The sequence below is a fragment of the Ceratotherium simum genome, chromosome 19, assembly GCF_057802395.1.
Source record: "Ceratotherium simum simum isolate JZ-2026a chromosome 19, ASM5780239v1, whole genome shotgun sequence".
Lineage (NCBI taxonomy): Eukaryota > Metazoa > Chordata > Mammalia > Perissodactyla > Rhinocerotidae > Ceratotherium > Ceratotherium simum.
Window position 1 is genome coordinate 49,978,009 of NC_141918.1, and position 15,523 is coordinate 49,993,531.

The window sequence follows — 15,523 nt, forward strand, 5'->3', positions numbered from 1 at the left end:
GTTGAAAAAGAAATGGAAAAAAATCAAATTTCACTTGCCTCCAGATTAAATGAAGCCAGTTAGTTGAAGCCCACTCTGGCTTAAAAATTCCAATAACATTAAAATTATACACAGAGGAATGAGGATATTCTGGGGCGGTGGATTCCGTGGCACATGCGATAGGGGTGTGTTTGTAGTGAGAACTTTGTGTCGGTGCTGAGTGACCTTCATCTGTCTGTGAGTGAAGACCGGACAGCATCTTGGAATTGGTGTAGAAGTGGTGTCGATGGCGGCACTTGTGAGTGGGAATCTGTTGTTATTGTAGCAGGTTGTCAAACACATTGAAACATGCTCTTTGGGAGCCTTTCCGGAAATAAATGATGAAAGGATGCTATTTCACTATGTCTTCTCTGCTTTCTCTAACCCTGCTGACTGGCTGACATATTAAAATGCGTCATTATGTGCTTTCCATACCCGAACACCTTCATAAATTCAGCTCAATAAATTTCAAATATTCATAAACTGCTCCTGTTACTCTATCAATGGATTCAACTTGGCAGGGAAATAACGAGTTCCTACAAAGCAAAAACACAGACATGGCTCTTGGCCTTAACATAAAACATTGAGCTGACCTTTGGATGGGGTTCTTAACCTCGGGTTTGTGTAACTGGGTGGTCTGGAAGGCTATCAAGCCAACAGCTAATCTCTGTAGGCATAGGAAAAAAACTGTGGATATGACTGCGTGTGTTGTTTTCTGGAATGAGGAGCCATAGCTTTTACCAGATTCTCAAATGACCTTGTGTCTAATAAATAAATAACAAAGAAAATAAAATGGTTAAGGACCAGAGATTTAGAACCTTTTGTTTTTTAAACAAGATGTTACTTACAAACCTCAGAAAAAATTGTTTTGGAATCATAATGAGCTGTTTTTGGCTATCATGCATAAACTGAGGAGCAGAATTGGAAAATTAATGTGAAAATATAAAAATGTAATTGCTAAGCAACCTGTGCATTAAGCATCACTTTCAATTAATTTTAGCTAAGAATGGGGTTATTAATTTTAATATCTTACAATCACATTTATAATTAAAGTTAATCACTTTAAAACTCACTTTAGAGGCTCTGTAAACTACAGTATGTTTTTGTTTTTCAAAGGACTTCTCTCCTTTTAAGAATATGAAACATCACATCATCTCGACAGAGTTCCATAATACTGGAAATGTACACATCTTTTTCTCTAATGATAGTTTGAAAAGTGAGCCTCTATTGTTTAAACAACAACAAAAAAAGAAAATTATTTAACCCAATAATTATATAGCAAGTTTCATACCCAACACCACATTTTACTTGATTTTAACTATTCTTGACCTGCAATAAGAAGATAAAGAGCTTTCTTGAAAGGCAGCAGTAACAAAAACTATTAATATTTTATAAAATTATCAGAAGTTTTTCTATAGCGTGTGAAAGAAAAAGAAATGTTGACCATGATTTGGTAAGCAGCATAGAAAGTGAACCTAGAAAATTTGGACCATATTGGAAGATCCTTGATTCAAATGTACTGGGAACAAAACTTGACTTTTCTAGAATGGAGTCAAGTAAGTAATTTTACAAAACTTCTGGAAGGAGACTTAACTTTATGGAATTTAATTACTTTTGGGATTATTGCTATTGATTTTTATGTACTTTTGGGTTTTTTGTGTATAATTTTATATTGAATCTGGTATAAAAGGCAATTTCAGGATGATTGTCAATAGCTCTCAGAATTTTTTTTTGAATAGAATTTTTAGCTTAGAAAAAGTTTTATTTCACTGAAAGCTCAGACCTTCTCCCTGAGCTCCCTCAAGTCAGCCCGAAATCTCCACAGCTCGGGATCTTAAGTGAACTGCCTATATCATAAGTCATGACCAAGAGAGTGAAAAGGATGCTTTCTAGCCACACAGGACTTTGTCGGAAACTTCTGGCCAGCACAAAAATAACACACTGATGTATGTGTGAAGAAATGATTAAATAATAAAAGGCATGTCTCTGTTGTATTGTAGCAAAGCTAAATGTATCCTATAGCCCCAGTTCTCTGGTACTGTCCAGAGTCTAACGTTGTCCACATGTTCCTCTCCTCGGGGTCAGATGATGAATGCTGATTCACTGTGTGGGGCACTCAGTCCCAGGGGCAAAGGGCAGGTGGCACAGTAAGGGTGGGTTACAGGCTGGGAATACTGAGAAGTGGCTGTGAAGGGGAGGGAAACGCAGGAGAGAAGGTGCAGGTCTGAGAAGAAATCACTGACAAAGAGACATGGGCACCTCTTCTACTCCAATAGGACCCCTGAGAGAGGGGCCTGCTGGACCCCCCAAGGCAGCATGCAACGATCAGGGGGGGAAATATTTTGATTTTTGTTTTCTTTGTCTTATTAACAATTTATTTTTCTTATTATAGAGTAACAAATGTTCATTGTAAAAAATTTGATCATACATAAAAAAGAAAACTCACCCCTAACCACCCCAACCAGTACGAACAACTACTGATATTTTGTTATTTTTCCTCCCAGTGTTTTTCCTACATGTATATCTCTATCCATCTATATGTTTGCACATTGAAAAATCCTGGAATCTAATTGGTAATCCAATTTTCTTTTCTTTTTTTTTTTTTTAAACTTTATTTATTTATTTTTCCCCCCAAAGCCCCAGTAGATAGTTGTATGTCATAGTTGCACATCCTTCTAGTTGCTGCATGTGGGACACGGCCTCAGCATGGCGGGAGAAGCGGTGCATCGGTGCGCGCCCGGGATCCGAAAACGGGCCGCCAGCAGCAGAGCACACACACTTAACCGCTAAGCCACAGGGCCAGCCCTCCAATTTTACTTTCTTAATGTATTATGTTTAAACATTTTTCCAGAGATACTCGCTTCTGGCTTCTTCTGGCCCTGATGGGCAATCCCTCCCTGTTGATGCCTCCCTTCTCCCACATATATATATACAGTCTGAGAAAGAAAGACAGAAGGAGAGAAGGAAGGAAGGAAGGAAGGAAGGAAGGAAGGAAGGAAGGAAGGCGGGAAGGAAGGGAGGGAGGGAGGAAGGAAGTGTTAGTTTCATTTTGGCCTAGGAATTTTTCCTTCTGCCATTGCAGAACACCAGCCCCCACTACGCTCAACTTGCCCCCTCTCACTCTTCTACCAAAATTTCTGCACAACTTGTTTATGCCCAAAACACAAAATAGTACACAAATGGGGGAAAAAGGGATGCTCATTGACCTAAAACTGGGCTGTGAATAAATTTCTGTCAAATTAATTAGTCAACTTGCTCTAAATCTCTAAAGGTGAGGCAATGATCAAGTGGTCCAATAGTTAGTAAGCACTTAATAAATGAGTGCTGAATTGAGTTGAATTTTATGCTGGGGGGTGGAGGAGGGAGGAAGCCTGAATAAACAAGAAGGCATTAGGTGTCTGCATGGAGGTGAGGGTGGTGGACCAGGGGCTCCCACTGAAGGGAGAGAGGTGTTAGCAAAAAGAGCCTAGGGATGAAAAAGACAAAGTTCAAAAACTCACAATCTCTTTTCTTCAATTAAGCAAAACACGAGCAGACGCCACCATGCACTCCGCAGCTTCTGCTGCCTGGGTGGGTGTTCCTCCCCCTGGAGGGAGTGCTTTGGTAGAGCAGGAAGAGCTGTGTCAGTCTGGATAGAAGTGTATTTGTGTTGATGAGCAAGAATCCCTTAGGCTAAGACAAGCCTTAGGCGAAGTTATGAACGAGGCTGATTTGCAGGGGGTGGGGACAGGGAGAGCATCCAAAGAGATGCTCCAGAAACCCCCTCAGAGACAGCGGCATCAGGGACGCTTTTGAATCCTTCAATCTGGGCACAAGACAAGCCCTTGGTGCACATTTATCGAGTGAGTGAACACAGAAACTGAACTTCTAAGCCCCTCCTTATAGCAGGGAGGTGAGAATTTGTTAGCTATCCTCAAAAGAACAGATTCTCCTAACTGGGACTAGAAAATTCTCAGCACCAGTCTTAGGTCATGGGTTGTGCCCTATTCCCAAGTTGAATGTTGGGACATCCAGGTGAGGCTGTTCTATTAATGCCACAAAAGGGGATATAGGTAATTCTAGAAAGGTCAAAAACACAATAAGTTGTTATGACAAGCTGAATATTTTGCACTTCACTTTGTTGTGGTAGGCAGCCAGAGAAGTTTTTAGGCAAGAAAATGACTTGATTAAAAATTAATATGGTGATCAACAATCCAAAGAGGCTTATGCACCCCTATGTTCATTGCAGCATTATTCACCATAGCCAAGAAGTGGAAGCAACCTAAGTGTCTCTCGACTGACGAATGGATTAAGAAAATGTGGTATATATATACAATGGAATACTACTCAGCCATAAAAAAAGACAAAATCGTCCCATTTGCAACAACGTGGATGGGCCTGGAGCGTATTATGTTAAGTGAAATAAGCCAGAAAGAGAAAGACAAACACTGTATGATCTCACTCATATGTGGAATATAAACCAACACATGGACAAAGAAAACTGGACTGTGGTTACCAGGGGCAGTGGGGGTGGGGGGTGGGCACAAGGGGTGAAGGGAGTCATATATATGGTGATGGACAAACAAAAATGTACAACCCAAAATTTCACAATGTTAGAAACCATTAAAACATCAAAAAAAAATTAATATGGTGGTTTTATGATAGAGAGGAGGATCAACTCCAGTCAAGGAGCTATGTTAATGAATAAAGGTATTAAGGCTTTATGAGTCGAAGCCCATTAAAATTATTTCAGCAGACAGTTTTCCTTATCATATTTTAAAACCCAAGTGTGACTCACAACTTAAGGCATTTTGAATTGAAACCTCTTCACTTTATGACTTTTCTTACTATAAATAAAACCTTACCTCTGCCACTAGTAACCACTGATTCTCATATTTATGATGATAACTGACCTCCATCAAAAGGGCCCCAGATACCCATCCTGTCATCAACACTGATGCTAATGCAAAGTCAAGGATGGGGCGTTCAGAGTGAAGATAATTGAAGAATATGAACGTTTCTCTTTCTTAGAACTTATCATTTCAGTGTGTCTGGGGTCTTCATGCTCACTGAAATTAGAAATTAAACATTAAATTATAAAGTAAACACTTTGAAGAGTAGATCTTTATTTTGAATGGAATTCATGGTTTCTGTCAGCAGCAAAGAAAGCACACCCTGCTCTAAGGAGATTTACCTGTAACAGACATATCTTTACTCTGAGATTCTTAGAGCTTTTTTGTTAATGAGCCTCACCAAAATGATCAATTATGACATAGCTTACATATTTCTGGTTTACAATTGTTTAAAAACTATACTATTGGAGGAAGTGAAACATTTATTCTCCATTCCTCATGTTTCTATGGGCAAAAAGCAAAGAGGAAAGTGTCGGGGTACATACTTCTTGCTTCTCTCTTGACTCCCTTTGGGGTCTCTGTGCTAAAGGTGCCTCTGGTCCACATCCCTTTACCTTTGAAATACTCACCTCCCTCTCAGTTAAAGAGGCCAGTGTTCTGCTCTAGCTTAACTGCCTGAGACAGAGGGTGCAGTGATGGAGAGAGAGAGAGGGGAATGTTTGGGTCATAGCAGTGTTTCCAATTCAGCTTCATTTGATAGCTCTTCATTTTGGAGGGCACTTCATGTATTTGCAAAGCCATTAATAAAGCTAGGGCTCTGGTCTCTGCCTGGCTACCAGTACTTTCCGTGTAAGTGTAATTGGTCAAACCTAGGGTGAAGGAGAAGAGCTTTCTAGAACCTAAGCACCTACATATATGTTTTTGTTTTATTGATTTTGGTTATTAATTTTGGTATTTTTATAGTTTGAAATGGGTTTCCAGAAATAAAATCCCAGTTTCTATTATTGAACTTGTTATAGGTAATAAGAGTACAACTTAAAATGACAAGATCTGCAATCATCTTCCAGCAATAAGTTAGAGCGTCAGCTGGAATTTCCTGTCCTTTCTGTAGTCCAGGTTTTAGAACCCTCTAATTTATTACAAAATAAAAGCAGCTACCCAAAGTGACCTTCGACTACTTACGTCAGCCCTATCACACACACCATTTTAGGTAAAAAAGAGGTAAAGAAAGAGAAGGAAATGCGGTCAGAAAAGAGATTGGAATAACTATCCTAAAAACCCGAGACTCATGGAGGAAGATACAATCAGCTAACACATATGTGTCCACAAGCTGTCGGTTCTCTCGGACACCAGTTCCCTCTCAGAGTTTGATGTTCCAGAACCACTCCTCCCTAGGGCATAGAGGATTAACCAGCTTATTAAAACCCCAGAAGTCTACCTTTAAAGTCTCTGGCCTCCTCAACAATCAGTCAGGTGTAGATTCCCAGAAGCATTGCACTGCAGAACTTTGCACCCTACATGCCATCAGCCGCAGCTCTCACACGGGCGCATGTCTGCAAAGGGCACGCAACCCACGTTGGAGTAAGCTGTGTTTCTCAGCTTGGATGATGCGCACAACTCCTCCCAACCCCAGTTCTCCTTGTTTGTCCAGCTGGTTTCGAGGGCACTGAAAATCTGTGAGAAGATATAACCTCTTCTCTAGAAGGGGAGAAAGCTCATGGTCACTCAATGCTGTTACTCTCAATGAATTGCATTTTTGAAAAGAAAAATGCTGAACCCACCAGGCAATGAAAGGAGACTGTGCTTAAGTGGGGCAGCCCAGGGACCCCTCCTTGGTGGGAAGGATGATGTGACAGATACAGGACAAGGAGTAGTCTGAGCCAGAGGGGTCGGAAGCAAGAGAGCATCATCAGGAACACCACGAGGAGAAGCAGGACGACTTAAGCCTGGGGGCCGCCCGAAAAACCCCTCACACCAGGTGTGGAGCAGCACGGGGTGCTGCACAGTCAGAGAAACCACAAAGGTTTACGCCAATGAGAAGTCTGCATATCTTCTCCATTTTGAGGCGCTCTGCGCTCCATTCCATTTTCTTAGCACAGGCTTCCAGAAATGCAGCCTATTTTTTTCCTTCCGTTTTTTTTTTTTAAGTTGCTATTATTGTTCAAAAATCTTCCTAAATTCTCAGAATCGTGATGATGCAAATAAGATTGTATAAAATATAAATCACTCGCCTGTTTTAAACTCTTCACTGGTTTCCTGCCAGAGCTAGAATTGAAGCATGAGTCCTACAAGGCCCTGGATGACGGCCCCTGGCTCCTCCTCCTCTCCCGTCTCTTACCATTCATCCTCTCCCTCATCTGTGTAGCCATACTGGCCTTCTGGTTGGTCCCCAAACAAGCCCAGAACATTCTACCTCAGAGTCTGTCTGCATTTGCTGCTCCCTCAGCCTGATCTGCCCCTCTGCAGATATTTGCAAGGCCCTGCTCCCCCTCATTCAGGCATCCACTCAAACATCCGCTCCTAGAGAGGACTTCCCTGCCGCCTCTATATAAACCGCACTCCCACCCCAGCATCGCTCTCTAGCCTCTTTCCCTGCTTTGTGTTCTTCATAGCACTTAGCACTTCCCGATGCTATATTGTGTGTGTAATGATTTTCTGCCCCTCTGGGATCCAAGTCATTAGGGTGGAGATGGTTGGCCCAGAACAGGGCCGGCTCATGGTAGTAGGAACTCATGAAAAATGTATCGAATAAAGGAATGAATAGTTGCTATCACAAGTTTATAGTTTCCGACCTTCCCCTAGATGGTACCAGAGGCCCCGACAGCCTTCCTGGTTTTCTTCTTTTTTTTCCCTGAGTATGGAGTTCATCAAAATGTGCTCTGCCCTTAACCCTTTGCCCTTTTCTGGATCTAGTAGGTTCTCTTTCTTGTGGAGGAGTCGCTCACCTGTTGGAACTGTAGGGAAGAAATGAGGACAATCAGATACTTACCTGCTGGCAGTGATGAACTCATATTTCGTATACTCTCAGACTTGAGTGACTCATTTCAACGTTGCTTAGCTTCTCATTTTGCAAGTGATTCACAAATACTCTTTTTTTTTTTTTTTTTTTTTTGAGGAATATCAGCCCTGAGTTAACATCCATGCTAATCCTCCTCTTTTTTGTTGAGGAAGACCAGCTCTGAGCTAACATCTATTGCCAATCCTCCTCCTTTTTTTTCCCCAAAGCCCCAGTAGATAATTGTACGTCACAGTTGCACATCCTTCTAGTTGCTATATGTGGGATGCGGTCTCAGCATGGCCGGAGAAGCGGTGAATCTGTGCGCGCCCGGGATCCGAACCTGGGGTGCCAGTAGTGGAGCGCGCGCACTTAACCGCTAAGCCACAGGGCCGGCCTGACAAATACTCTTATCAAAACATTCCATCTGCTAAGGAAAGTGGATGTGTTTACCTTTATGTCTGCTGTGCCATGAACTGGGAGCATAGATCAAATCATTAGATGGGAATGCAGAATTTCTGTGACATATTGTGTCAAAAATCACATGTGATTTTTAAAATTGTCTCATAAGTCATCTTTTCATTTTAATTTAAAAAATGTTCCTTCAATCATCCAGCAAAATTGCTGAACCGGTAGGCTGTCCTTTGTTAATCTCTTGATTTGCAGTAGCTCCTGGCAAACCACCTGTCTTCTCACTGTAATCATTTTCCAGAAGAGAGTATTTTTGCATTGGATAGTATTGAGCACCAAGAAAGGAGATCTGTGTTCTTGTCCTAGCCCTAACATTTATTAGGTGTCAGATCCTGGGCAAGTTAAACTCTCTGATCTCCAACATTCCAATGTGTATCTTGTCTCTCAATGTAAAAAAGTCATCTCAAATCCTCTATTGGGTAGTTGATAAATCTGTGAAGGAAAAACCTGCTGGTACACTATACACTTTATAAAACACTGTAAAAGAGCATTGTTCTTAAGTATATTTGGGTAAATTTCATGAAAGCACTGCTATCAAATTTTTTGTAGGCACATGTCAGCTTTTGTTTAAGTAATTAATGAGGAAACTGACAGGAAAATGAAGAGCTGATTGACACCCACTTGAGGAATGGGGATTTATCTTGTCGGTAGGACAAAGAATGCTAAATTAGGTATAAGCCTAGTTAATAGGGTTAATTTCTCTAATAGCAATAATGTATCTCTTTCTATCATTTGAAGGTTGCTAGTTAAATATACTATGGCAAAAAGTTGTGTTCCTCCCTAGAGGCAGAAGAGTATAAGTAGATAATGCTCTTGCAAGCAAGATATCAAAAAATCGAACAACCATCACTGTGCCTACTTCCACACTTGAAAGTAAATTATTCTTTCACATACCTAAAAGGAAGAAATACATTGAAGCTGCAGATTGATTGTATTTGCCAGAAGATTCCTTAGAACTTTCTTGTAGGTATAATGAAAGTTCAGGCTTCCAATTCAGATCGCAGATCTCAGTAAGGATTCCAGAAATTTTGTATTTTAGCAGATGAATTATAAGATGAAATCTGGTTTTTAAATTTCTTGTTGTATATATATGTCAGGTTTGGAGCAAAGCTATGGAAACATGAAGGTGAACTTCCTAAATCTGTCATTTATCAGTAAGATCCACCTGTTGCTAAGTCCACAGTTACAGAGAAGAGAAAGGTATTAATGGTTGTTATTGTTATATTTTAAATGTTCATTATAGAAGTAATACAATACTGCTATAAAAAATTAAAAAGAATAAAATTATATAAAATAAAAATTAGAAGAATCTCCTTACCCTTTAATTTCATTCCCCACTGGTAGCCTCTGTTAATATTTTGGTATATATCCTTCCATGCCTTACACACACACACACACACACACACACACACACAGATACACACAGACATACTTTTTAACAAAGATGGGATCACACAATACAAGATGTTCTATAACTTCTTTTCTCACTTAACAATGTCTCTTTGTCATCTGCCCAGACCACTGGATATAGATCTGTTCTGTTTAACGCTGCATGGTATTCTATTGTGCGAATATATCATAATTTAATTAGTCTCCTATTGATGAGCACAGTGATTCCCAGTTTTCACTGAGAGGCAGCCAACATAGTTCTTGAGACCCCAGACTCTGGCATCAGACTGCATGGGCTCATAAGCCCAGTCCTCCACTTATTAACTTGTGTAAATTACTTAATCTCCCTAGTTCTCGGTTATTTCAACTGCAAAATGGGAAAAGAAATAGTACTTACTCTAGAGGATTGTTGTGAAGAGTTAATAGATATAAATTGCTTAGAATAGTGCCTACCTCACAGTATGCATATAAAGGTTTGCTATGACATTTTTGTTACTATGGACAAAATTGCAATCTATTGCTTTCATAACTATCTGAATTTAACTCTTGAATGGGTCAGATGTTTTTGAGGACACAAAATTAGGCTGTGATGAAAATAGCCAATGAACTCTTAGTCTTTATTTCTCATTTAGCAGAAATAGTATGAATAGAAAAGGCAGTGCATGACTTTAATCATTGAATATCAGTACTAGAAACTGTAAATAAAAATACTTATTTTCTGAATTTCTCCAATTCATCCCTATTCCCAATGTCCTTATTCAGTCCATCATCTTCCCTTACCTGGCTATTACAGAAGTCTTCTAAACTTTTTGCCTGCTTCTGAGTTTCCCACCCCTTCCATCCATCTCTACAACAGCTGCCAAAGGGACATTGCAATGGTTCCCTAATTTCTCCAGGATAAAAGCTAAACTCCTTAGCCTGGAATGCAAGGCCCTCTATGAGTTGGTCCCTGCCTATCTCTCAAAACTCCTTTTTATAGTCCAGCCTACTTCCACACTCCAGCCATACTGGCTTTACCTACACTCCTCTGAATGTACCACACTGTTTTCTCCTCTGGAAATTGCACACACAGTTCTCTCTCTGAATTCTGTTCTCCCTTTGTCCACCTTTTGAAGACTCCTCATCTTTTAAGGCCAAGATTTTGTATCTCCATGTCTTTGAAATCTCCTTTGAACTATAGCTCCCCAAAGGACTTCTGATGACCCCAGCCTTATATCACCATTTTGTACCCCTATTAGGGCACTTTTCATACTGCAATTATATGCTTATGGAAGTTCCAAACGCACCAGACCACAATAAATATGAGGGAAAGGGCTCTGACTCTGTCATTTTTATATGGCCCTAACACAATATAATGTCTAATACCTTATGCGAATGCTTTCCAAGTTAATGAATGAACAATCTAAAACTGAAGCTCTACTCATTTTATCAGAAGGCTGCTTCCTTAGGTGTGGAGGTGTGGTGAGGCTGGGGAAATGCATGCACTGTCAGGGATATGCTAAAATCTCTCAAACAATCACCTGAAGACTGTAAAGGAGTCTAACATGGGTCATGTTTTATGAGTGTTGAATAAGCACTGAACTGTGAATAGGAAAACCTGGGTTCTAGGCTTAGTCCTACCACTTTCCAGTTATATAATCCTGAGACAGGCACTTAACTTGTGTTTATAGACTCAAAAATGAGAGAGCTCAAAGGAATGATATCTAAGGTATTTTAATGGTTATTTTTCAGAAACTTTAAAAACTGAACATAGTGCTTAAAAGAAGATTTGATGTGCTCACGTTCATTATAGCTCATTCCCTTATAGAAACAGATGTTTCCAGATCAGCAGTGGTACAATGAGCAATGATACCAAGTGTCAAAACTCCTTAAATGACTATTGTAATAGCAGAGATTATCAAGTTTGATATTTCTTTTGAAGAATGAACGTGTCAACATTTCCTCATGTTCTAAAATAAACGTGTGAAAGAGTATTCCCAGGGCTCCTAAATAGCACAATTTAAACTGCATTCTATTTTACTAGCATTGTGGCTTAATTAGGGTCTAAACATAGTGTAAATGATTACTGTTTACAAAGTCAGCTGTACATGTGTACAGATTTCTGTTGGCAGTAGAATTAAGGCATCCAGATATTTATAACATTCTATAATTCAAAATGCCAAGTCATCTTGTTCTAATTTAATAAAAACAAATCTAATATTATTATCAGGAAAGAACTTGTCTTTCTTTGCTCTAGATCATAATTAGGGGTGGAGAAACACTAAAGATTTCGTGAGTTTTAAAATTTTATTTTATTAACTAATTTAATGTGGATGTACTATTGATTTGATAAATCATAAATTGGAGATTAAATTGTTTTACAGTAAATTTTCACCATGCCTGAGACTGTGATGCTGAGAGGGCACCCCTCCTTGGTAAAGGATGTAGCACTCACACGGTAGTTGAGAGATTTGTTGAACATCTGCTATGTGCCAGACTAAGGGCTTTACAAATGCTATTTTATTACCATTGAATCCTTAAAACAGCATTACAAGGACATACCATTATTATTGACATTTTATGGATGAGGACAATGATGCCCAGAATGGTTAGTACAAGTTGAGATTTTAATCCAGTTGTTTGATTCAAAGGCTATGTTCTCTGCATAGCAACACACTGTTATCACCAAATTAAATGCAGCTAAAAAGGCAGCATTTGGGCTGTGCCTCTGGAGGAGACTGAAATGAGGGGTGGTAGAAGCAGAGCATCAGGGAAGTCACAAGGCAACTCAAACTGTGTCCTGGTGTAGCACTTCTCAAATTTTAAAGAGCAGACGAATCATTTGAGCATGCTGTTAATTTCAGAGTATGATTCAGTAGGTTTGGGCTTGGGCCTGAAATGCAATTCTAACAACTCCCCAGATGCCCATGTTGCCCATCCTCAGACCACACTCTGAGTGACCAACCAGGCGTGAAGGCCCAATGACTGATTCAGTACCATGGACAGTGGCACAGGTGGGTTACCACTCTCACGTTCTCCACCATATCCGTCAAATCTCTAATATCTTCTGTCAGCAGATTTTTGTAACAAAATACACAGTGAAAATCTTTTTTAAAAAGTATTTCTTGAATTGCCATCAGCTATGAGATGATTTTTCCTTCCATATAGGTTCAAATCGGTCCAGAGGAAGGAACTGGGATTTAGAAGGGACAGAGTGCCCCCTTTTGCATTTTTAAAAGGTATGCTGCCAGTTCTCCTCAGGTAAAAATAATCGAATCAGGTTTATTATCAAATAAGGAGGTTAATACAGAACTTATAAAATATTTAAGTAATCGTAACAGCCTTAACATTATAAAACCTCGATTCGAGAGGGGTTAGCACAGTTACTTGTACATTTGATGAACAGAAATTAGCAACATCTTTCTGCTGCTAAATCTACTGAAGTATTAGTCAATTGTACATAAAGAGAAATAAAAAATTAAAATATGGCAAAATGCTAGCCAAAATCACAGTGTAATTAAAATGGCCTTAAAATTTTATTTTAAAATGTATTTCTGCTACCTTTTTGTTTCTCCTGTATTCCTTCCACCTACTTCCATATTTTAAGGACAAAATCAGATAGATTATTTTCTTTGATTGACTTTGTCCTTCTTTATCCCCTACATTGAAACAGCAACTATGGCTTCCAGCAGAGAAACCTCAGGGGCTTTAAGACTATCCATCTATTTCACAGCTGGAGCAAAGTAATTCAGATAAGAGTCTTGCAAACAACTCCATTTGTTTTCCATTGAAGATATTTTTATTTTCTGCTTGAGGAGAACTTCTCAGGTCTGGAGATGCTATGGGCTACATGTATGGCAAAAGAAAATGTGTATAATTCCACATAAAATTTCTAATAGGCCTTCCCTTAGCCTTGTTACATGATCTACTTAAGAATACTTATTCTTTTTCATTCCAATGTATGTTTTCAAAATTAATTCATTAAAAATTTATTGGCATCCGTTCAGCTTACATTTATAGCATACCAAGAATAAAAATGTTGATCTTCATATTTCAACAATTTTTCAAGTTAATTCTTGATTCCAGAGGAAGAGTCTTCTTTTTTACTATGTTAGTATCATTAAAACAAGTTTGGTGTGTGTGTATTTAACTAACTATTGTTGAGGATCTAAATATGTGTTGAGGATCTGTCACAGGTAAAAAGAGTCTTATATGTATTATTTCATTCAATCCATACAAAAGTACTTTGAAATAGGTACTTTGTTCCTACTTAAGGGATGGGAAAAACGAGTTAGAAGGTAGTTAAGCTTGAATTACAGAGAGGAATGCTCTCTCTCCACTATGCACTCTTATAAGATGGGCTTGTTCCAGTGGAAATTTACACATCTCAGAAGGACACAGCAAAAAATATTATGTGTGAGGTGCAGTGCAGCTTGATGGTGAGAGGTCCCATCCATTACTTCAAAAGCAGATACAGAGCTAAATTCAAAATCCATTACTGGCATGGTATAGTCCTTGGGCTTTTTGCAGATGGACAGATACTGGCCATTAGCAGAGATTAAATAATTTACCTGAGCTGGCCTTGAGCACTCAGTGCCAAGGAAGAATTTGTAACTAATGTCTTGAGAGTTGCTTGGTCTACTGAATTGCAGAAAATCCTCTATTTATAGGACGTTTTATACCCCAGTTTTTCTGAGATTAATAGTAATTACTTTCAAGAGAAACGTAAATAATTCCCTTTGGTGGTCTCATGTAGTCCTTCTTTCTGCTGTTTCTTCTTTTTTGGTTGAGTCACTGAAATTTAAGTTCAGAAATGAGGAATTATCAGTGTCTGTGGCCATAAGAATGTACTTATTCCATCTTTCATGGCCCTCATCAGTCCCTCCTTGAGGAAGCCTCAGTCATTCAACATGTAAAATGGTTAGATAACTGCTTGTCTTAGACAGGATGTCATGTTTAATAACCTTGAAGGACACCATGAGCCTGTTACTCATTCCCTGGGAAACCAGTGAACATAACCAGGAGGTCTCCACTCTCAGGAACTTTATAGAGAAATGTGGCTTCAGGGTATTTCCTTACAAAATATAGAGACGAGAAGGAAGGCCCAGTGGAATCAAACTCCTTTGATGGGGTGCCTGGACAAATGTGTAAGAAAACCTGAGAGAGTTTAGCAGGTGGCTGTGGGCTACAGAGGACTAGGTGCAGGTGTGGTAAAATTAAAACTACAGATGGTTTAGACCGTGGGTGACTCATCTCTCCACCCCCCCAAAGCTCTTTAGTTTTTTGTTTTTTTTTAACATTTTGACTGAAATTTTTACTAAAAGTACCAAATTTTCAAATTCTTAGTCAAGACAGGAAGATTGTACTATAAGAAATCCATTCCTACAGTCTCTCCTCATTGCCATATCTGTTTTCCAAGATTTTTTTTACATGTGGAAAGTTTTTCAAGGAATTCTCTCTCTCCCTCTCTGACAAATACTTTTTTCATCTCCAGAAACAAACTCTTCTTGAAAATGAGATCAGCAGATCACACATTGGAATACACAAATACACTGCACCAGAATGCCATACTTGCCTTCTAGTCCATCACCTGAAATACATTCAGGAGACACGAGGGTACACCCCACTCCTAGCGCAGGGAGCTGGCGTACTCTGCACGTGCCAGTGCTGTGGCTGGAATATCCCGTAATCCAGAGTTTTACGGGAAACTTTATTTACTGGATTGACCTGCATATACACAATCATCACTTCTGTCTCCGCCGAATTGGAGGGAACTAGCATATCATTTTACTCTATGAATAGGGCACAGTCTCTACTCCCTGGATATTGGGGGCAGGGA